Source organism: Pseudophryne corroboree, unplaced genomic scaffold (assembly GCF_028390025.1).
Source record: "Pseudophryne corroboree isolate aPseCor3 unplaced genomic scaffold, aPseCor3.hap2 scaffold_179, whole genome shotgun sequence".
NCBI lineage: Eukaryota > Metazoa > Chordata > Amphibia > Anura > Myobatrachidae > Pseudophryne > Pseudophryne corroboree.
Genome location: NW_026968428.1, coordinates 1,081,471 through 1,103,387, shown reverse-complemented (window position 1 = coordinate 1,103,387; position 21,917 = coordinate 1,081,471). Strand labels below are relative to the sequence as shown.

The 21,917-nt window shown below is 45.6% G+C and overlaps 12 non-coding genes across 12 annotated transcripts; all 12 read left to right on the top strand.

Annotated features, from left to right (window-relative positions):
* Positions 1 to 15,653: 15,653 nt before the first annotated feature.
* On the top strand, positions 15,654 to 15,817 carry LOC135002439 (U1 spliceosomal RNA). The gene has a single exon (XR_010203633.1). It is a non-coding gene; the product is annotated as a U1 spliceosomal RNA (small nuclear RNA).
* Positions 15,818 to 15,969: 152 nt separating this feature from the next.
* Positions 15,970 to 16,130, top strand: LOC135002639 (U1 spliceosomal RNA). The gene has a single exon (XR_010203828.1). It is a non-coding gene; the product is annotated as a U1 spliceosomal RNA (small nuclear RNA).
* Positions 16,131 to 16,802: 672 nt separating this feature from the next.
* LOC135002438 (U1 spliceosomal RNA) lies at positions 16,803 to 16,966 on the top strand. Its single transcript, XR_010203632.1, has one exon. It is a non-coding gene; the product is annotated as a U1 spliceosomal RNA (small nuclear RNA).
* A 152-nt stretch (positions 16,967 to 17,118) lies between these two features.
* On the top strand, positions 17,119 to 17,279 carry LOC135002667 (U1 spliceosomal RNA). Its single transcript, XR_010203853.1, has one exon. It is a non-coding gene; the product is annotated as a U1 spliceosomal RNA (small nuclear RNA).
* Positions 17,280 to 17,951: 672 nt separating this feature from the next.
* On the top strand, positions 17,952 to 18,115 carry LOC135002491 (U1 spliceosomal RNA). The gene has a single exon (XR_010203683.1). It is a non-coding gene; the product is annotated as a U1 spliceosomal RNA (small nuclear RNA).
* Positions 18,116 to 18,267: 152 nt separating this feature from the next.
* On the top strand, positions 18,268 to 18,428 carry LOC135002638 (U1 spliceosomal RNA). Its single transcript, XR_010203827.1, has one exon. It is a non-coding gene; the product is annotated as a U1 spliceosomal RNA (small nuclear RNA).
* Positions 18,429 to 19,100: 672 nt separating this feature from the next.
* Positions 19,101 to 19,264, top strand: LOC135002437 (U1 spliceosomal RNA). The gene has a single exon (XR_010203631.1). It is a non-coding gene; the product is annotated as a U1 spliceosomal RNA (small nuclear RNA).
* A 152-nt stretch (positions 19,265 to 19,416) lies between these two features.
* Positions 19,417 to 19,577, top strand: LOC135002701 (U1 spliceosomal RNA). Its single transcript, XR_010203883.1, has one exon. It is a non-coding gene; the product is annotated as a U1 spliceosomal RNA (small nuclear RNA).
* A 672-nt stretch (positions 19,578 to 20,249) lies between these two features.
* On the top strand, positions 20,250 to 20,413 carry LOC135002549 (U1 spliceosomal RNA). Its single transcript, XR_010203739.1, has one exon. It is a non-coding gene; the product is annotated as a U1 spliceosomal RNA (small nuclear RNA).
* A 152-nt stretch (positions 20,414 to 20,565) lies between these two features.
* Positions 20,566 to 20,728, top strand: LOC135002740 (U1 spliceosomal RNA). Its single transcript, XR_010203919.1, has one exon. It is a non-coding gene; the product is annotated as a U1 spliceosomal RNA (small nuclear RNA).
* A 671-nt stretch (positions 20,729 to 21,399) lies between these two features.
* Positions 21,400 to 21,563, top strand: LOC135002507 (U1 spliceosomal RNA). Its single transcript, XR_010203699.1, has one exon. It is a non-coding gene; the product is annotated as a U1 spliceosomal RNA (small nuclear RNA).
* A 152-nt stretch (positions 21,564 to 21,715) lies between these two features.
* Positions 21,716 to 21,878, top strand: LOC135002759 (U1 spliceosomal RNA). Its single transcript, XR_010203935.1, has one exon. It is a non-coding gene; the product is annotated as a U1 spliceosomal RNA (small nuclear RNA).
* Positions 21,879 to 21,917: the final 39 nt, after the last annotated feature.

Below are 21,917 nucleotides of genomic sequence, written 5' to 3'. Positions count from 1 at the left end.
AAGACTTCAGAGGCGGCAGAAGACTTCATGATCTTCACTGAGGTAACGCACAGCACTGCAGCTGTGCGCCTTTGCTCCCATACACCTCACATACTCCGGTCACTGTAAGGGTGCAGGGCGCAGGGGGGGCGCCCTGGGCAGCAATATAAACCTCTTTCGCAAAAATATAACATATATACAGCTGGGCACTGTATATATGTATGAGCCCCCACCAATTTTACAGTTTAAGCGGGACAGAAGCCCGCCTCCGAGGGGGCGGGGCTTCTCCCTCAGCACTCACCAGCGCCATTTTTTCTCCACAGCACCGCTGAGAGGAAGCTCCCCGGACTCTACCCTGCTTATACCACGTCAGACAAGAGGGTTGAAAAGAGGGGGGCACATAATTCGCAAATTACATACAGCAGCACTACTGGGCAAACATTAAGTTACTGTTTTATTCCTGGGTTATATAGCGCTGGGGTGTGTGCTGGCATACTCTCTCTCTCTGTCTCTTCAAAGGGCCTTGTGGGGAAACTGTCTTCAGAAAAAGCATTCCCTGTGTGTGTGGTGTGTCGGTACACGTGTGTCGACATGTCTGAGGTAGAGATGAGCGGGTTCGGTTTCTCTGAATCCGAACCCGCACGAACTTCATGTTTTTTTCACGGGTCCGAGCAGACTCGGATCCTCCCGCCTTGCTCGGTTAACCCGAGCGCGCCCGAACGTCATCATGACGCTGTCGGATTCTCGCGAGACTCGGATTCTATATAAGGAGCCGCGCGTCGCCGCCATTTTCACACGTGCATTGAGATTGATAGGGAGAGGACGTGGCTGGCGTCCTCTCCATTTAGATTAGGGTTGAGAGAGAGAGAGAGAGATTGACCTGAGGCTGTGATACTGTAGAAGAGAGTGCAGAGTTTAGTGACTGACGACCACAGTGACCACCAGACAGTGCAGTTGTTTGTTTTATTTAATATATCCGTTCTCTGCCTGAAAAAAACCATACACACAGTGACTCAGTCACATACCATATCTGTGTGCACTGCTCAGCCCAGTGTGCTGCATCAATGTATATATATATCTGACTGTGCTCAGCTCACACAGCTTATAATTGTGGGGGAGACTGGGGAGCACTGCAGTGCCAGTTATAGGTTATAGCTGGAGCCAGGAGTGCATAATATTATATTAAAATTAAACAGTGCACACTTTTGCTGCAGGAGTGCCACTGCCAGTGTGACTAGTGACCAGTGACCTGACCACCAGTATATATAATATTAGTAGTATACTATCTCTTTATCAACCAGTCTATATTAGCAGCAGACACAGTACAGTGCGGTAGTTCACGGCTGTGGCTACCTCTGTGTCGGCACTCGGCAGCCCGTCCATAATTGTATATACCACCTAACCGTGGTTTTTTTTTCTTTCTTTATAGTCATACTAGTTACGAGTATACTATCTCTTTATCAACCAGTCTATATTAGCAGCAGACACAGTACAGTGCGGTAGTTCACGGCTGTGGCTACCTCTGTGTCGGCACTCGGCAGCCCGTCCATAATTGTATATACCACCTAACCGTGGTTTTTTTTTTTCTTTCTTTATACATACATACTAGTTACGAGTATACTATCTCTTTATCAACCAGTCTATATTAGCAGCAGACACAGTACAGTGCGGTAGTTCACGGCTGTGGCTACCTCTGTGTCGGCACTCGGCAGCCCGTCCATAATTGTATATACCACCTAACCGTGGTTTTTTTTTCTTTCTTTATACATACATACTAGTTACGAGTATACTATCTCTTTATCAACCAGTCTATATATTAGCAGCAGACACAGTACAGTGCGGTAGTTCACGGCTGTGGCTACCTCTGTGTCGGCACTCGGCAGCCCGTCCATAATTGTATATACCACCTAACCGTGGTTTTTTTTTCTTTCTTTATACATACATACTAGTTACGAGTATACTATCTCTTTATCAACCAGTCTATATATTAGCAGCAGACACAGTACAGTGCGGTAGTTCACGGCTGTGGCTACCTCTGTGTCGGCACTCGGCAGCCCGTCCATAATTGTATATACCACCTAACCGTGGTTTTTTTTTCTTTCTTTATACATACATACTAGTTACGAGTATACTATCTCTTTATCAACCAGTCTATATTAGCAGCAGACACAGTACAGTGCGGTAGTTCACGGCTGTGGCTACCTCTGTGTCGGCACTCGGCAGCCCGTCCATAATTGTATATACCACCTAACCGTGGTTTTTTTTTCTTTCTTTATACATACATACTAGTTACGAGTATACTATCTCTTTATCAACCAGTCTATATATTAGCAGCAGACACAGTACAGTGCGGTAGTTCACGGCTGTGGCTACCTCTGTGTCGGCACTCGGCAGCCCGTCCATAATTGTATATACCACCTAACCGTGGTTTTTTTTTCTTTCTTTATACATACATACTAGTTACGAGTATGCTATCTCTTTATCAACCAGTCTATATATTAGCAGCAGACACAGTACAGTGCGGTAGTTCACGGCTGTGGCTACCTCTGTGTCGGCACTCGGCAGCCCGTCCATAATTGTATACTAGTATCCAATCCATCCATCTCCATTGTTTACCTGAGGTGCCTTTTAGTTGTGCCTATTAAAATATGGAGAACAAAAATGTTGAGGTTCCAAAATTAGGGAAAGATCAAGATCCACTTCCACCTCGTGCTGAAGCTGCTGCCACTAGTCATGGCCGAGACGATGAAATGCCAGCAACGTCGTCTGCCAAGGCCGATGCCCAATGTCATAGTACAGAGCATGTCAAATCCAAAACACCAAATATCAGTAAAAAAAGGACTCCAAAACCTAAAATAAAATTGTCGGAGGAGAAGCGTAAACTTGCCAATATGCCATTTACCACACGGAGTGGCAAGGAACGGCTGAGGCCCTGGCCTATGTTCATGGCTAGTGGTTCAGCTTCACATGAGGATGGAAGCACTCAGCCTCTCGCTAGAAAAATGAAAAGACTAAAGCTGGCAAAAGCAGTAGCACCGCAAAGAACTGTGCATTCTTCGAAATCCCAAATCCACAAGGAGAGTCCGACTCCAATTGTGTCGGTTGCGATGCCTGACCTTCCCAACACTGGACGTGAAGAGCATGCGCCTTCCACCATTTGCACGCCCCCTGCAAGTGATGGAAGGAGCACCCGCAGTCCAGTTCCTGATAGTCAGATTGAAGATGTCAGTGTTGAAGTACACCAGGATGAGGAGGATATGGGTGTTGCTGGCGCTGGGGAGGAAATTGACCAGGAGGATTCTGATGGTGAGGTGGTTTGTTTAAGTCAGGCACCCGGGGAGACACCTGTTGTCTGTGGTAGGAATATGGCCGTTGACATGCCTGGTGAAAATACCAAAAAAATCAGCTCTTCGGTGTGGAAGTATTTCACCAGAAATGCGGACAACAGGTGTCAAGCCGTGTGTTCCCTTTGTCAAGCTGTAATAAGTAGGGGTAAGGACGTTAACCACCTCGGAACATCCTCCCTTATACGTCACCTGCAGCGCATTCATAATAAGTCAGTGACAAGTTCAAAAACTTTGGGTGACAGCGGAAGCAGTCCACTGACCAGTAAATCCCTTCCTCTTGTAACCAAGCTCACGCAAACCACCCCACCAACTCCCTCAGTGTCAATTTCCTCCTTCCCCAGGAATGCCAATAGTCCTAGATGGGCCCGGTGTTTGTGTCGGCCACTAGGGTCGCTTATCTTACTCACACAGCTACCTCATTGCGCCTCTTTTTTTCTTTGCGTCATGTGCTGTTTGGGGAGGGTTTTTTGGAAGGGACATCCTGCGTGACACTGCAGTGCCACTCCTAGATGGGCCCGGTGTTTGTGTCGGCCACTAGGGTCGCTTATCTTACTCACACAGCGACCTCGGTGCAAATTTTAGGACTAAAAATAATATTGTGAGGTGTGAGGTATTCAGAATAGACTGAAAATTAGTGGAAATTATGGTTTTTGAGGTTAATAATACTTTGGGATCAAAATGACCGCCAAATTCTATGATTTAAGCTGTTTTTTAGGTTTTTTGGAAAAAAACACCCGAATCCAAAACACACCCGAATCCGACAAAAAAAATTCGGTGAGGTTTTGCCAAAACGCGGTCGAACCCAAAACACGGCCGCGGAACCGAACCCAAAACCAAAACACAAAACCCGAAAAATTTCCGGCGCTCATCTCTAGTCTGAGGAAGAAGGCTATATTAGAGAGGAGCGGGAGCAAATGAATGTGGTGTCTCCACCGACAGCTGATTGGATGGATATGTGGAATGTTTTAAATGCTAGTGTAAACTCATTGCACAAAAGATTAGACAAGGCAGAAGCTTTGGGACAGTCAGGGTCTCAACCCATGCCTGATCCTATGTTGCAGGGACTGTCAGGGTCTCATAAGCGCCCACTATCCCAGTTTGTTGACACAGATACCGACACGGATTCTGACTCCAGTGTCGATTACGATGATGCAAAGTTACAGCCAAAATTGGCAAAATCCATTAGATTTATGATTATGGCAATAAAAGATGTTTTGCACATCACAGAGTAACCCCCTGTCGCTGACAAGAGGGTACATATGTACAAGGGAAAGAAGCCTGAGGTAACCTTTCCCCCCTCACACGAGCTGAACGAGTTATGTGAAAAAGCTTGGAAATCTCCAGATAAAAGACTGCAGATTTCCAAAAGGATTCTTATGGCGTATCCTTTCCCATCAATGGATAGGTTACGATGGGAATCCTCCCCTAGGGTGGACAAAGCATTAACACGCTTATCCAAGAAGGTAGCCCTCCCGTCCCAGGATACGGCTACCCTCAAAGAGTGTGCTGACCGCAAACAGGAGATTACCCTGAAGTCCATTTATACACATTCAGGTACCTTACTCAGACCGGCAATTGCGTCAACCTGGGTGTGTAGTGCTGTAGCGGCATGGATAAATGCCTTATTTGAAGGGATGGATAGCCTAGACAAGGATACTATTTTATTGACCCTGGGGCATATAAGAGATGCTGTCCTATATATGTGTGTATGCAAACTACCGGTGGTGCTGCAGGGCCCTCACCCTTTTACTTGTCTTGTAGAGCAGCTCTGAAGCTGTTACAGTGCCCAGCTGCTGCAAGAAATCAGCTTGAATGCTTCAGGGGCTTGGGCATGGCCAACATGAGCCCCACACCGAAGGAGGGTGGGGGTGTTTAATGCAAACTTGGGGTTATCCAAGCGCCGCAAAAGACCGCCATGCCCCGCATGCCCCTTTTCTCTTTTCATATACAGATGAGGGTTCCAGCCAACTTTGGCCCACTGCTTGGATGACATCACCGTATGCAAATCCGTCTGCTGCAGACCTTCCCCCAGGAATGCTTGCAATAGTTGTTGCATATGGTTTAATGTCTGAGGGTGCTTCAGTATTAGGCAGCCTTCCGCCCTCCCATGTTCATCTGAAAAGATGTGGTCTCCCTGCAGTTGTTGTCCCCAGACGAGAGTTCCCTTGTGCTTCCTCAGTTAAATCTCCTTAACTTGACGAGGGTGTGCCCGAGCAGCCGCCCTCCCCAGCCCTTTCCCAACACATACTTATCTTGCATATGAGATCTCTTGATCATGAAGATAGTTCTCACAGGTTGAGATTCATCCTGGCTCCGCTCCCCGCTGGAGAGCGCTGATGGGGACAGCAGCGGGGCTTCAGCAGCAGGGTGAGTATGTGTGGCCAGAGACCTCCCTTCCCATGTGCAGGCCTGCAGAGTGTGCCGCGCAGGATGGGGCATGTGACACTCTCCCTCCCTGGGGCTCTTCCAGATGTAGCTCCTCAGCAGTATTTTTCCCGGGCTGCGCGGCGCTCTCCCCGACTGGCATCCGCCCTGGAACACTGCCTTCCTCAACGCAACATCAGCAGGGGGCCCGGGCCTCATCACCATCCCAGGTCTTTCTCATGTATGTATCATGTATGTGTGTGTGATATATGTATGAATCATATATGTTTGTGATCTATCTATCTATCTATCTATCTATCTATCTATCTATCTATCTATCTATCTATCTATCGTATGTGTGTATATATGTATCTATCATGTATGTATGTATGTATGTATCTATCTTGTATGTATGTGTTCTATCTATCTATCTATCTATCTATCTATCTATCTATCTATCGTGTGTGTGATATATGTATGTATCTATCATGTATGTGTTATATGTATGTATCACACCTTCCTCTATACATATACATACATACATACATACATACATACATACATACACACACCTATATCTGTACTTACACTGACATACACACACCAACATCTATACATAAACACGCTGACCCCTAAACGTACACCAACGTACCCACATGTGAATCTATACATACATGTGCTGACACCTGGACATACACTGATGTACCCACACCTAACATCTATACATACACATGCTAACACCTGGACGTATACAGACGTACCCACATTTGCATCCATGCATATATAGATGTAGGTGTGTGTACGTCAGTGTACGTCCAGGTGTCAACGCGTGTATGTATAGATGCAGGTGTGGGTACGTCTGTGTATGTCCAGTTGTCAGAATGTGTATGTATAGATGCAGGTGTGGGAACGTCAGTGTAGGTTCAGGTGTCAGCGCGTGTATGTATAGATGCAGGTGCTTGTATGTCCAGATGTCAGTGCATGTATGTATAGATGCAAGTGTGGGTACGTCGGTGTATGTCCATTTGTCAGCGCGTGTATATATAGATGCAGGTGCTTGTATGTTGGTGTATGTCCAGGTGTCAGCATGTGTATGTATAGATGCAGGTGTGGGAATGTTGGTGTATGTCCAGGTGTCAGGGCGTGTATGTATGGATATTAGGTGTGGGTACATCAGTGTATGTCCAGGTGTTAGCGCATGTATGTATAGATGCAGGATAATAATCGCACAGCGTGCCCCCCACCAACCACAAACCTCCCCCACCCCCCTGTATGACATAAACACCGCTAATTCCACTTACACACAACAATTTCAGTTTGCGACCAGGAGCCGGCAATGTATGTGCACCCAAATGAAGCCACTGTACATGCCCTGCAGGCTGCTATGTACTGCACAGGTGCAACAAATTTAAATGCCCTATCTTTAAAATGGGGCATATTTTACTAAATTAAAAAAACCTGTAACTTTCTGTAAAACCTTAACCCCAAAAGGCACTACACTAACATCGGGGTGTAGAGTTGGATGTTGATCCAAGGCACCAACAGGCTAAAGCTTTGACTGTTCCCAGGATGCCTTGCACCGCCTCCTCTATAACCCTGCCCAGTGGCGTAACTAGACCTTTGTGGACCCCATAGCAAAATTCTGAATGGGCCCACCAGCACTCAACAAGAATGAGTGGCGTTTGGGGTCAGAAAAGTAGAGGGGAAGGGGTCTGACAGAGTAGGGGGCAGGACATGAATGAATAGAAACTGAGGTGTCCATTATATAAAGAAATACAGTATGTGTGTCTGTGTGTATATCACACACACACATGTAAGGGAAATTCAAATGCCCTCAATTATTGCGCCCATTACACTCTGGTTTAGGTGCACAAAGCACCTAAACCTGAATAAAGTAATGGGCGCGATCGTGAAAAGACACCGTTTGGTTGCCCAAATGGGTCTCTTTGCACACATTTCAGCTTGTTTCCCCTGGGGGTAGCGAGCTGAAATAAACATGTCGCACCCGTTGGCAGCAACATTAGAATAGCTGCTGACGGGCACGATTGAGGGAGGAAAGGGACATTTGAATCCAGCCCATAGATGCAATGTGAATATGTAATTTGTACCTTCCTATCTTAAAATGTATATAGTAGTGTATACACTAAAGGTCTTTCCGAACCCCCTAATCCTAACATTGTAATTTGCTTTAGGGCGCACCTCCAATTAGTCTAGTGTTTCGTATTTTCACATTAAATACTTTCTTGCATTGGTTGGTTAAAGATTAGATCGTATATTTTTCTAGATATAGCTGTGCATAGTCTACAAGGCTACATGCTTCTCCCCTAACTAGAGATGTGCAGCGGGCATTTTTCGTGTTTCATGTTTTGGTTTTGGTTTCGGATCCGCAGTTGTGTTTTGTATATGGACGCGTTTTGGCAAAACCACCCTTTCGGGTTTTGGATTCGGGTGATTTTTTTTTAAAACCTCAAACAGCTAAAATCATAGAATTTGGGGGTAATTTTGATCCTATAGTATTAAGCTCAATAACCATAATTTCTACTCCTTTGTTTCCAGTCTATTCTGAACACCTCACACCTCCCAATATTATTTTTAGTCCTAAAATTTGCACCAAGGTCCCTGGATGACTAAGCTATGCGACCCAAGATGGCAGCACAAACACCTGGCCCATCTAGGAGTGGCACTGCAGTGTCAGACAGGATGGCACTTAAAAAAATAGCCCCAAACAGCACATGATGCAAAGATAAATAAAAAAAGAGGCGCAAGATGAAATTGTAGTGTGTCTCTCCTGCTCAGTGTCAGTTCTCAGTAGTATCCTCATCAGTGCTCAGTATCACTGCTCATTGTCTTGTGCTGCATTGTGGTGCTCAGTATACTAGAGTACATTACTAACAGTCCAGTGCTGCATCTTGCTGCTCAGTGTCAGTTCTAGTATCCTCATCAGTGCTCAGTATCACTGCTCATTGTTTTGTGCTGCATTGTGGTGCTCAGTATACTACAGAACATTACTAACAGTCCAGTGCTGCATCTGGCTGCTCAGTGTCAGTTCTAGTAATCTCATCAGTGCTCCGTATCACTGCTCATTGTCTTGTGGTGCTCAGTATACTACAGTACATTACTAATACTCCAGTGTCTTGTGCCGCATATGGCTGCTGTAGGGTGCTGTGGTAGTGTCCTGTCACTGTGCATATGTCATCATTCCAGTCACAGTGATATCTGGTATCTATCTAGTGGTATCTAATTCCAGACATTACCACCGTCTAATTCCAGATATATTACTGGCATATAATTCCACACATTAAAATATGGAGAACAAAAAGGTGGAGGGTAAAATAGGGAAAGATCAAGATCCACTTCCACCTAGTGCTGAAGCTGCTGCCACTAGTCAAGGCAGAGACAATTCAATGCCATCAACATTATGTAATGATTATACGATACATTATATATCATATCATTGTATGGTTGTAAAATACAACTTAAAAACTTTAATGAATAAATACATAAAGTAGCTTTTATGTAACCTTTTTAAACCTATTAGCATAGACCGAATCTCATCGTGTGTATAGGCCTTTAGTTCAACAACAGCATGGGACCAGTTAGTGTGTTTTGACCACTGAACAGCACCTGGTGTTATATAGTAAGCACCACTATGGCATAGTATACAGCATTATGGGCCTGATATGAGTGTGACCAGCGGTGATGTGGAATGCAGTAGGAGGTGCTGTTTAGTAAGCACCACTTCTATATTCACCATGCAGTATATTGTGTGAATATAGAAGTGTTGGCTGTGTTATGTATTAGAGTAATTATTGCAGCTCCCAGCTAAAATTGCAACAATGTAATTTAGTGACAAACTGCAGAGATTAACCCTTTCTGTGGCTGCTGCACAACCTCTATTCATATCGCTGAATTCAATTAGGGAGATGTTCTCACCCCGCGAGCAAGCGCAGGTATATGCCACACTTATGGTAACATTGGATTTGCAGATATTTTCTTGCAGGGGTGTTTCTAAACAATTTGGCTTCAAATGCGTGCCCCCCGCCACCATTGGCATTAAAAATTGTGCCCCTCCCCCATATATATATATATAAAAAAAACTATACTTGCGTGAGCGCTCCGGACGGGATGGGGGGGCGTGACCTCGCAAAAATGGGTATGGTCTCCATAAAATGGGCGTAGCCTTGCAGGCAAAGACTACCTTACACCCCAGTTCTTGACCCTGCACCAATAGACCTCGGCCACCACAGGGAAAAAAGTACAGTAATTTCCACCATGTTAAGCCCCACACATTAATGCCCTTTGGAACATATTATGTCACTGACCACAATATCTGTGATACACTATGCCCTACAGTAAAGCTTCTAATTACTTTTACAAAAACTGCTCAATGCCAAGAGTTTCACGTGCTGGGTGTTATGCTCATTGCCAGGGGTTTCACTCTCTGGGTGTCATGCTCATTGCCAGGGGGAACGCAGTAGGAGGTGTTATATAGTAAGCACCACTATGGCATAGTATATAGCATTATATATATTGTGAGCACTGGTGATGTTGAGTGCAGTAGAGCTGCTGCTGGGTAATTACAATTGACTACAACCACCAATATATTCTGCTGCACTATATATATGCAAAGCTAATTCTGCTGGGTAATTACAACTGACTACAACCACCAATATATTCTGCTGCACTATATCTATATTTGCAAAGCTAATTCTGCTGGGTAATTACAATTGACTACAACCACCAATATATTCTGCTGCACTATATCTATATATGCAAAGCTAATTCTGCTGAGTAATTACAATTGACTACAACCATCAATATATTCTGCTGCACTATATCTATATATGCAAAGCTAATTCTGCTGGGTAATGCAAATTGAAACATTATTGCATAGTATGTAATTTTGAAGTACTTTTTTAAAGTTTTGAATGATGTAGACCCAGTTTAATCTTTGTGGAATGCCTGGTTGTTGTTTTTAAGGTAATTTATTGCCTGGCATTTAAGGGGGTGGGGTGTGGTTACAGATTTCAATTATTGGTTTCACTTGTAATAGTCTTCTACTTAAGTCCAATGGTGTAGCCTGTGCAAAGCCGTTTGGCTGTGCATTTATTGATCTAAGCGTGCATTTTTATCAAAGCGTGATAAAATTGACACATAACAGCAGCGTTCAATCAGCGTTAATTTATCTTCAGCTGATATTGATTGTGAATTGACGTTTCTTCTCTTCTTGTCACCTACAGGTAATTACAATTGACTACAACCACCAATATATTCTGCTGCACTATATCTATATATGCAAAGCTAATTCTGCTGGGTTATGCAAATTGAAACATTATTGCATAGTATGTGATTTTGAAGTACTTTTTTAAAGTTTTGAATGATATAGACCCAGTTTAATCTTTGTGGAATGCCTGGTTGTTGTTTTTAAGGTAATTTATTGCCTGGCATTTGAGGGGGTGGGGTGTGGTTACAGATTTCAATTATTGGTTTCACTTGTAATAGTCTTCTACTTAAGTCCAATGGTGTAGGCTGTGCAAAGCCGTTTGGCTGTGCATTTATTGATCTAAGCGTGCATTTTTATCAAAGCGTGATAAAATTGACACATAACAGCAGTGTTCAATCAGCATTAATTTATCTTCAGCTGATATCGATTGTGAATTGACGTTTCTTCTCTTCTTGTCACCTACAGGTAATTACAATTGACTACAACCACCAATATATTCTGCTGCACTATATCTATATATGCAAAGCTAATTCTGCTGGGTAATGCAAATTGAAACATTATTGCATAGTATGTAATTTTGAAGTACTTTTTTAAAGTTTTGAATGATATAGACCCAGTTTAATCTTTGTGGAATGCCTGGTTGTTGTTTTTAAGGTAATTTATTGCCTGGCATTTGAGGGGGTGGGGTGTGGTTACAGATTTCAATTATTGGTTTCACTTGTAATAGTCTTCTACTTAAGTCCAATGGTGTAGGCTGTGCAAAGCCGTTTGGCTGTGCATTTATTGATCTAAGCGTGCATTTTTATCAAAGCGTGATAAAATTGACACATAACAGCAGCGTTCAATCAGCGTTAATTTATCTTCAGCTGATATTGATTGTGAATTGACGTTTCTTCTCTTCTTGTCACCTACAGGTAATTACAATTGACTACAACCACCAATATATTCTGCTGCACTATATCTATATATGCAAAGCTAATTCTGCTGGGTTATGCAAATTGAAACATTATTGCATAGTATGTGATTTTGAAGTACTTTTTTAAAGTTTTGAATGATATAGACCCAGTTTAATCTTTGTGGAATGCCTGGTTGTTGTTTTTAAGGTAATTTATTGCCTGGCATTTGAGGGGGTGGGGTGTGGTTACAGATTTCAATTATTGGTTTCACTTGTAATAGTCTTCTACTTAAGTCCAATGGTGTAGGCTGTGCAAAGCCGTTTGGCTGTGCATTTATTGATCTAAGCGTGCATTTTTATCAAAGCGTGATAAAATTGACACATAACAGCAGTGTTCAATCAGCATTAATTTATCTTCAGCTGATATCGATTGTGAATTGACGTTTCTTCTCTTCTTGTCACCTACAGGTAATTACAATTGACTACAACCACCAATATATTCTGCTGCACTATATCTATATATGCAAAGCTAATTCTGCTGGGTAATGCAAATTGAAACATTATTGCATAGTATGTGATTTTGAAGTACTTTTTTAAAGTTTTGAATGATATAGACCCAGTTTAATCTTTGTGGAATGCCTGGTTGTTGTTTTTAAGGTAATTTATTGCCTGGCATTTGAGGGGGTGGGGTGTGGTTACAGATTTCAATTATTGGTTTCACTTGTAATAGTCTTCTACTTAAGTCCAATGGTGTAGGCTGTGCAAAGCCGTTTGGCTGTGCATTTATTGATCTAAGCATGCATTTTTATCAAAGCGTGATAAAATTGACACATAACAGCAGTGTTCAATCAGCATTAATTTATCTTCAGCTGATATCGATTGTGAATTGACGTTTCTTCTCTTCTTGTCACCTACAGGTAATTACAATTGACTACAACCACCAATATATTCTGCTGCACTATATCTATATATGCAAAGCTAATTCTGCTGGGTAATGCAAATTGAAACATTATTGCATAGTATGTGATTTTGAAGTACTTTTTTGAAGTTTTGAATGATATAGACCCAGTTTAATCTTTGTGGAATGCCTGGTTGTTGTTTTTAAGGTAATTTATTGCCTGGCATTTGAGGGGGTGGGTGTGGTTACAGATTTCAATTATTGGTTTCACTTGTAATAGTCTTCTACTTAATTCCAATGGTGTAGGCTGTGCAAAGCCATTTGGCTGTGCATTTATTGATCTAAGCGTGCATTTTTATCAAAGCGTGATAAAATTGACACATAACAGCAGTGTTCAATCAGCGTTCAATCGAAGTGAAAAAGAAGGAAAACAGAAGCACACCAATCTAACAAAACAAAGAAAACTGAAGAACTAATAACAAATGTGAGTCACTTACTCCTCAGATCACTCACCTCCTGATTGTTGCATCTGATTACATAGCACAGAACTACCTTACTTGGACATTTCATAAACCATCCATTTCACCTACAAATGCCTGTATCTGTATTATTGTAATTTTGTTTTTTAAGCACAGCTGCACCAATGCAATTTTACCTGCAAACACTTAAAACATCTAACATAATTACCATTGCTTCTTAAACCTCTCACAATCCTTTCATTTCTTACACTCCAAATACTTTTCTGCACCCACTTTATCTACGCTTTTGACTCATTTCATACTAAATCTACACCCCTTGAGCCTACACTGCTTTTCTCACCTGCATTTCTGCAATTCTTCTGCTCGGATTGCCTAACAGTCTCCTCTCCTACTTCCACTTTCCCTCAACCTATTTACCTACTTAACACTATGTCAAGGTTTTCTTATACTCCCCACATCACTCAGTGTCTACCTAATAATGTATCTTTAGCCTTCCCCCCTAGTCTCCTCCACCTCCTCCTCTCTCCCCTCCTCTGTCTCCCCTCCATCCCTCTGTTTCCTTCCCCCACCTTTCCTGTTACCCCACTTTCATTCACCTCTGCCCCATGGTCCTGCTACCCCACAACTCAGCCCTGCTCCCTCTCTCCCTTCCCTGTCACCTCCCCACACCCCCATCCACATCATACTGACCTCCCTCCCTGCCCACCTCCTGCAGTTTCCCCACCTAGCTCAGGCACCCGTACCATCACTACTCTCTCATCATCCCTGCCCTCAAAGTTAATCCCACCTCATCGCTACAGCAACCCAGAAAATCTAATTCACATCTCTCCCACAAACTCATACCCCCTATCCTGTGCCCTCTGGAATGCCAGATCTGTTTATAACAAACTGGTCCCCACTAATGACCTTTTCATTTCCAACTCCCTACACCTACTAGCCATTACTGAAACTTGGATTACGCCCTCTGACACTACTTCTGCTGCTGCTCTCTCTGCTGGGGGCCTTACATTCCCACACACACCCCGACCTGGGGGTCGCCATGGGGGTGGTGTTGGGGTCCTTTTACCTTCTAGTTACTCCTACCAACTCATACCACCAGAACCATCCCTTATATTCTCTACATTTGAGGTCCACGCCATATGCCTCTTCCAACCAGTAGCTGTCATTTACCGCCCCCCTGGCACTGCTTCCAAATTAATCGACAACTTTGCTTCCTGGCTTCCTCACTTCCTCTCTTCTGACATTCCCACCATTATCCTAGGTGATTTCAACATCCCTATTGACATCCCCACACAATCCCCTGCCTCTAAACTCCTTAACCTCACCTCTTCACTTGGTCTCTCCCAGTGGACCTCCTCACCCTCCCATGTGAATGGGAGCTCACTGGATCTGGTCTTCACTCACCGCTGTGATATTTCTGATTTTTCCAACTCCCCATTTCCCCTCTCTGACCACCACCTGCTCTCCTTCAACCTATCTCTCTCGACTTCCCCATCTCTACCTCCTAAGGCTACCATCACTAAGCGTAACATTGAAGCTATTGACACCACATTCCTTTCCTCCCTGTTTGACTCACTTCTCTCTCCTATTCTCTCTCTCTCATGCCCTGAACAAGCCACTTCCACATACAATGCTTCCCTTACTTCTGCTCTTGACTCTGTTGCTCCACCAACCACTATTCACCCTCGCAAATTAACACCTCAACCCTGGCACACCAAATGCATCAGATATCTGCAAAAATGCTCACGTACTGCTGAGCGACACTGGAGGAAATCACGCTCTAAGGCAGACTTCCTCCATTTCAAACTTATGCTCTCATCCTTCAGTGCTGCCCTTTCTCTTGCTAAACAGTCATACTTCAAGAACCTCATCTCCTCCCAGTCTTCCAACCCCCGGCGCCTCTTTGCCACTCTCAACTCACAGCTCTGCCCACCTCCACCTCGTCTCCCTTCCTCACTCTCTGCTCTTGACTTTGCCACTTACTTCACATCCAAAATTGACTCCATACGTCAGGACATCACATCACACCAGACTATCAGTAACCAGCCTTCTCCCACCCCTTACCAACCCTCCCCATCCCTCGCACCAACTCTGTCATCTTTCTCCCATGCATCTGGAGAGGAAGTCATGGCCCTCATTCGTTCCTGTCCCCTCACCACCTCCCCACTTGACCCAATCCCCTCCCGCCTCCTTTGCCACCTCTCTTCTTCTGCTTTTTCACCATATGCAAATCCATCTGCTGCAGGCCTTCCCCCAGGAATGCTTGCACTAGTTGTTGCATTTGGTTTGTTGTTTGGGGGTGCTTCAGTATTAGGCAGCCTTCTGCCCTCCCATGTTCATCTGAAAATGTGTTCTCCCTGCAGTTGTTGTCCCCAGATGAGAGTTCCCTTGTGCTGCCTCAGTTGAATCTCCTTTACTTGACAGAGATGTGCCTGAGCAGCGGCCCTCCCCAGCCCTATCCCAAATCATACTTATTTTGCATAGGAGATACCATGGTCATGAAGATTGTTCTCCCAGGGTGAGGTTCATTCATTGCATTCTGGGTATGCTGACCCCTATGATTTCCCCAAATGTGGGAAACTCGACTGCATTATTTGTGGTAGTGGGGGACTGTGTTTGTTCTTTCCTCTGGTCAGCTCTGGTAAAAGTCAGATTTATTTGTCTCAGATCTTCCTCTAGTCTTGTTCTTCTTTCGAGAGTTTCCTTGTGCTGCCTCAGTTGGATCTCCTTCATTTGACAGGGGGGTGCCCGAGCAGCGACCCTCCCCAGCTCTAGCCCAACTCCTACTTACCTGCCAGGTGAGATACTATGATCATGAAGGTGCTTCTCCCAGGGCAAGGCTCACCCATTGCACTCTGGGTGTGCTGCTCCTGCGATTTCCCCAAATGTGGGAAACTTGACTGCATAATTTGTGTTTCCCTGGTCGGCTCTCGTATAATTCAGATCTCTTTGTCTCAGGTCTCTCTCCAGCTTAGTTTGCTGTCTGTTTCCACTTCTCTTTTCTTGAGCCGCTCCCTTCTATGCCCTTGCGCACTATCCTGACTTCTCCCGTATGCTTAATTTGTGCCTTCCAACGCACAATGCGAACTACAGGTAGTGCTGCAGGGCCCACACCCTTTTACTTGCCTTACAGAGCAGCTCTGGAGCTGTTACAGTGCCCAGCTGCTGCAAGAAATCAGCTTTAATGCTTCAGGGGCTGGGGCATAGCCAACATGAGCCCCACACCGAAGGAGGGTGGAGGTGTTTAATGCGAACTAGGGGTCATCCAAGCGCCGCAAAAAGCCGCCATGCCCTGCATACCTCTTTTCTCTTTTCATATGCAGACGAGGGTTGAAGCCAACTTTGACCCACTGCTTGGATGACATCACCATATGCAAATCCATCTGCTGCAGGCCTTCCCCCAGGAATGCTTGCACTAGTTGTTGCATTTGGTTTGTTGTTTGGGGGTGCTTCAGTATTAGGCAGCCTTCTGCCCTCCCATGTTCATCTGAAAATATGTGTTCTCCCTGCAGTTGTTGTCCCCAGATGAGAGTTCCCTTGTGCTGCCTCAGTTGAATCTCCTTTACTTGACAGAGATGTGCCTGAGCAGCGGCACTCCCCAGCCCTATCCCAAATCATACTTATTTTGCATAGGAGATACCATGGTCATGAAGATTGTTCTCCCAGGGTGAGGTTCATTCATTGCATTCTGGGTATGCTGACCCCTATGATTTCCCCAAATGTGGGAAACTCGACTGCATTATTTGTGGTAGTGGGGGACTGTGTTTGTTCTTTCCTCTGGTCAGCTCTGGTAAAAGTCAGATTTATTTGTCTCAGATCTTCCTCTAGCCTTGTTCTTCTTTCGAGAGTTTCCTTGTGCTGCCTCAGTTGGATCTCCTTCATTTGACAGGGGGGTGCCCGAGCAGTGACCCTCCCCAGCTCTAGCCCAACTCCTACTTACCTGCCAGGTGAGATACTATGATCATGAAGGTGCTTCTCCCAGGGCAAGGCTCACCCATTGCACTCTGGGTGTGCTGCTCCTGCGATTTCCCCAATTGTGGGAAACTTGACTGCATAATTTGTGTTTCCCTGGTCGGCTCTCGTATAATTCAGATCTCTTTGTCTCAGGTCTCTCTCCAGCTTAGTTTGCTGTCTGTTTCCACTTCTCTTTTCTTGAGCCGCTCCCTTCTATGCCCTTGCGCACTATCCTGACTTCTCCCGTATGCTTAATTTGTGCCTTCCAACGCACAATGCGAACTACAGGTAGTGCTGCAGGGCCCACACCCTTTCACTTGCCTTACAGAGCAGCTCTGGAGCTGTTACAGTGCCCAGCTGCTGCAAGAAATCAGCTTGAATGCTTCAGTGGCTGGGGCATAGCCAACATGAGCCCCACACCGAAGGAGGGTGGAGGTGTTTAATGCGAACTAGGGGTCATCCAAGCGCCGCAAAAGGCCGCCATGCCCTGCATACCCCTTTTCTCTTTTCATATGCAGATGAGGGTTCCAGCCAACTTTGACCCACTGCTTGGATGACTTCACCGTATGCAAATCCGTCTTCTGCAGACCTTCCCCCAGGAATGCTTGTACTAGTTGTTGCATTTGGTTTGTTGCTTGGGGGTGCTTCAGTATTAGGCAGCCTTCTGCCCTCCCATGTTCATCTGAAAATATGTGTCCTCCGTGCAGTTGTTGTCCCCAGATGAGAGTTCCCTTGTGCTGCCTCAGTTGAATCTCCTTTACTTGACAGAGTTGTGCCTGAGCAGCGGCACTCCCCAGCCCTATCCCAAATCATACTTATTTTGCATAGGAGATACCATGGTCATGAAGATTATTCTCCCAGGGTGAGGTTCATTCATTGCATTCTGGGTATGCTGACCCCTATGATTTCCCCAAATGTGGGAAACTCGACTGCATTATTTGTGGTAGTGGGGGACTGTGTTTGTTCTTTCCTCTGGTCAGCTCTGGTAAAAGTCAGATTTATTTGTCTCAGATCTTCCTCTAGCCTTGTTCTTCTTTCGAGAGTTTCCTTGTGCTGCCTCAGTTGGATCTCCTTCATTTGACAGGGGGGTGCCCGAGCAGCATCCCTCCCCAGCTCTAGCCCAACTCCTACTTACCTGCCAGGTGAGATACTATGATCATGAAGGTGCTTCTCCCAGGGCAAGGCTCACCCATTGCACTCTGGGTGTGCTGCTCCTGCGATTTCCCCAAATGTGGGAAACTTGACTGCATAATTTGTGTTTCCCTGGTCGGCTCTCGTATAATTCAGATCTCTTTGTCTCAGGTCTCTCTCCAGCTTAGTTTGCTGTCTGTTTCCACTTCTCTTTTCTTGAGCCGCTCCCTTCTATGCCCTTGCGCACTATCCTGACTTCTCCCGTATGCTTAATTTGTGCCTTCCAACGCACAATGCGAACTACAGGTAGTGCTGCAGGGCCCACACCCTTTTACTTGCCTTACAGAGCAGCTCTGGAGCTGTTACAGTGCCCAGCTGCTGCAAGAAATCAGCTTGAATGCTTTAGGGGCTGGGGCATAGCCAACATGAGCCCCACACCGAAGGAGGGTGGAGGTGTTTAATGCGAACTAGGGGTCATCCAAGCGCCGCAAAAGGCCGCCATGCCCTGCATACCCCTTTTCTCTTTTCATATGCAGATGAGGGTTCCAGCCAACTTTGACCCACTGCTTGGATGACTTCACCGTATGCAAATCCGTCTTCTGCAGACCTTCCCCCAGGAATGCTTGTACTAGTTGTTGCATTTGGTTTGTTGTTTGGGGGTGCTTCAGTATTAGGCAGCCTTCTGCCCTCCCATGTTCATCTGAAAATATGTGTTCTCCCTGCAGTTGTTGTCCCCAGATGAGAGTTCCCTTGTGCTGCCTCAGTTGAATCTCCTTTACTTGACAGAGTTGTGCCTGAGCAGCGGCACTCCCCAGCCCTATCCCAAATCATACTTATTTTGCATAGGAGATACCATGGTCATGAAGATTGTTCTCCCAGGGTGAGGTTCATTCATTGCATTCTGGGTATGCTGACCCCTATGATTTCCCCAAATGTGGGAAACTCGACTGCATTATTTGTGGTAGTGGGGGACTGTGTTTGTTCTTTCCTCTGGTCAGCTCTGGTAAAAGTCAGTTTTATTTGTCTCAGATCTTCCTCTAGCCTTGTTCTTCTTTCGAGAGTTTCCTTGTGCTGCCTCAGTTGGATCTCCTTCATTTGATAGGGGGTTGCCCGAGCAGCGACCCTCCCCAGCTCTAGCCCAACTCCTACTTACCTGCCAGGTGAGATACTATGATCATGAAGGTGCTTCTCCCAGGGCAAGGCTCACGCATTGCACTCTGGGTGTGCTGCTCCTGCGATTTCCCCAAATGTGGGAAACTTGACTGCATAATTTGTGTTTCCCTGGTCGGCTCTCGTATAATTCAGATCTCTTTGTCTCAGGTCTCTCTCCAGCTTAGTTTGCTGTCTGTTTCCACTTCTCTTTTCTTGAGCCGCTCCCTTCTATGCCCTTGCGCACTATCCTGACTTCTCCCGTATGCTTAATTTGTGCCTTCCAACGCACAATGCGAACTACAGGTAGTGCTGCAGGGCCCACACCCTTTTACTTGCCTTACAGAGCAGCTCTGGAGCTGTTACAGTGCCCAGCTGCTGCAAGAAATCAGCTTGAATGCTTCAGGGGCTGGGGCATAGCCAACATGAGCCCCACACCGAAGGAGGGTGGAGGTGTTTAATGCGAACTAGGGGTCATCCAAGCGCCGCAAAAGGCCGCCATGCCCTACATACCCCTTTTCTCTTTTCATATGCAGATGAGGGTTACAGCCAACTTTGACCCACTGCTTGGATGACTTCACCGTATGCAAATCCGTCTTCTGCAGACCTTCCCCCAGGAATGCTTGTACTAGTTGTTGCATTTGGTTTGTTGTTTGGGGGTGCTTCAGTATTAGGCAGCCTTCTGCCCTCCCATGTTCATCTGAAAATATGTGTTCTCCCTGCAGTTGTTGTCCCCAGATGCGAATTCCCTTGTGCTGCCTCAGTTGAATCTCCTTTACTTGACAGAGTTGTGCCAGAGCAGCGGCACTCCCCAGCCCTATCCCAAATCATACTTATTTTGCATAGGAGATACCATGGTCATGAAGTTTGTTCTCCCAGGGTGAGGTTCATTCATTGCATTCTGGGTATGCTGACACCTGTGATTTCCCCAAATGTGGGAAACTTGACTGCATTATTTGTGGTAGTGGGGGACTGTGTTTGTGCTTTCCTCTGGTCAGCTCTGGTAAAAGTCTGATTTCTTTGTCTCAGATCTTCCTCTAGCCTTGTTCTTCTTTCGAGAGTTCCCTTGTGCTGCCTCAGTTGGATCTCCTTCACTTGACAGGGGGGTGCCCGAGCAGCGACCCTCCCCAGCTCTAGCCCAACTCCTACTAACCTGTCAGGTGATATACTATGATCAGGAAGGTGCTTCTCCCAGGGCAAGGCTCACCCATTGCACTCTGGGTGTGCTGATCCTGCGATTTCCCCAAATTTGGGAAACTTGACTGCATAATTTGTGTTTCCCCTGGTCGGCTCTCGTATAATTCAGATCTCTTTGTCTCAGGTCTCTCTCCAGCCTAGTTTGCTGTCTGTTTACACTTCTCTTTTCTAGAGCTGCTCCCTTCTATGCCCTTGCGCACTATCCTGACTTCTCCCGTATGCTTAATTTGTGCCTTCCAACGCACAATGCGAACTACAGGTAGTGCTGCAGGGCCCACACCCTTTTACTTGCCTTACAGAGCAGCTCTGGAGCTGTTACAGTGCCCAACTGCTGCAAGAAATCAGCTTGAATGCTTCAGGGGCTGGGGCATAGCCAACATGAGCCCCACACCGAAGGAGGGTGGAGGTGTTTAATGCGAACTAGGGGTCATCCAAGCACCGCAAAAGGCCGCCATGCCCTGCATACCCCTTTTCTCTTTTCATATGCAGACGAGGGTTGAAGCCAACTTTGACCCACTGCTTGGATGACATCACCATATGCAAATCCATCTGCTGCAGGCCTTCCCCCAGGAATGCTTGCACTAGTTGTTGCATTTGGTTTGTTGTTTGGGGGTGCTTCAGTATTAGGCAGCCTTCTGCCCTCCCATGTTCATCTGAAAATATGTGTTCTCCCTGCAGTTGTTGTCCCCAGATGAGAGTTCCCTTGTGCTGCCTCAGTTGAATCTCCTTTACTTGACAGAGTTGTGCCTCAGCAGCGGCACTCCCCAGCCCTATCCCAAATCATACTTATTTTGCATAGGAGATACCATGGTCATGAAGTTTGTTCTCCCAGGGTGAGGTTCATTCATTGCATTCTGGGTATGCTGGCACCTGTGATTTCCCCAAATGTGGGAAACTCGACTGCATTATTTGTGGTAGTGGGGGACTGTGTTTGTGCTTTCCTCTGGTCAGCTCTGGTAAAAGTAAGATTTCTTTGTCTCAGATCTTCCTCTAGCCTTGTTCTTCTTTCGAGAGTTCCCTTGTGCTGCCTCAGTTGGGTCACCTTCACTTGACAGGGGGGTGCCCGAGCAGCGACCCTCCCCAGCTCTAGCCCAACTCCTACTAACCTGCCAGGTGATATACTATGATCAGGAAGGTGCTTCTCCCAGGGCAAGGCTCACCCATTGCACTCTGGGTGTGCTGATCCTGCGATTTCCCCAAATTTGGGAAACTTGACTGCATAATTTGTGTTTCCCCTGGTCGGCTCTCGTATAATTCAGATCTCTTTGTCTCAGGTCTCTCTCCAGCCTAGTTTGCTGTC